We start from the raw sequence: 991 nt of genomic DNA, 5'->3' as shown, positions 1-991 counted from the left end.
GCACTTAGCTTGTTTAATTTAGTTAGAGATAGATACAACTTATGTAGTATTTCAAGCTTTGTTATGGGGAAATGGTATATTTAGCAATGAGTCTCTCTTTGTATGTATGTGTATATGTTGATGTACTTCAATCTTTTTGAATTAATGCAAACTTTAATTTAATTTAATTTAATTAGTATGCTCCTCAGTATGATTATTAGTTAATTAATTATTATTACCTACTTTAGACTAAGCAAGTTTCTTCATTTTTTTTTATCATATGATGATCCATTCATTATTATTGAGAAGTGTATATATTATGCAATATAGTAAAGAACATTAAATATTAAAGGGAGAAAAAAAAGCAGAAGAAATTGATAGATGTGGCACTTCTCTATACCAGCAGTCTATCATTCATGTCCTTATTGTTATGATATGATTTTTATATTATTATATGACAAAAGATTGTGTTATTGAAAACAAATTAAAATTCTAATAAAACTCCAGGGCCAATTTTTTGGTGCTGATTTTGGTGTCGAACTTGCCTATTTTGTTTTAGATAAGTTTTCAATATTTTAAAATTATTTCTTTTTATATTATTAAAATTATATAATAATTTTTAACTATTTTTAATAAATTAGATATCAAAATTTAGACACAAAAATTCATCACTAAAACTCCAGTCCTTACAAATTTCATCACATATTCACATGCATGCATGACAGTGTACTAAATATTTGCCCCCACTATAATGTTTGCTGAAAGTGATGTTATTAATTAATATTTAAAATGGTATGTGCAGAAAAATTATAAAAAATAAAAGAAGAATAAAAAAGAATCTATATATGTTGAAGTAGAGACCCTAAAATTTGAAATTTAAAAAGTAAATAATAGATACAAAATATGATCATTTGAATATTTAAACGTCAAGAACAAATTGCTAATGTAATTAATTATATATAGGAGTAAAAATTTTATATCACGTACTTACAGTATTTGGATAATTAGTTGA

Source organism: Arachis duranensis, chromosome 9 (genome assembly GCF_000817695.3).
Source record: "Arachis duranensis cultivar V14167 chromosome 9, aradu.V14167.gnm2.J7QH, whole genome shotgun sequence".
Taxonomy (NCBI): Eukaryota; Viridiplantae; Streptophyta; class Magnoliopsida; order Fabales; family Fabaceae; genus Arachis; species Arachis duranensis.
The sequence above is the reverse complement of the archived record's forward strand: the minus strand, read 5'-3'. Positions refer to the sequence as shown.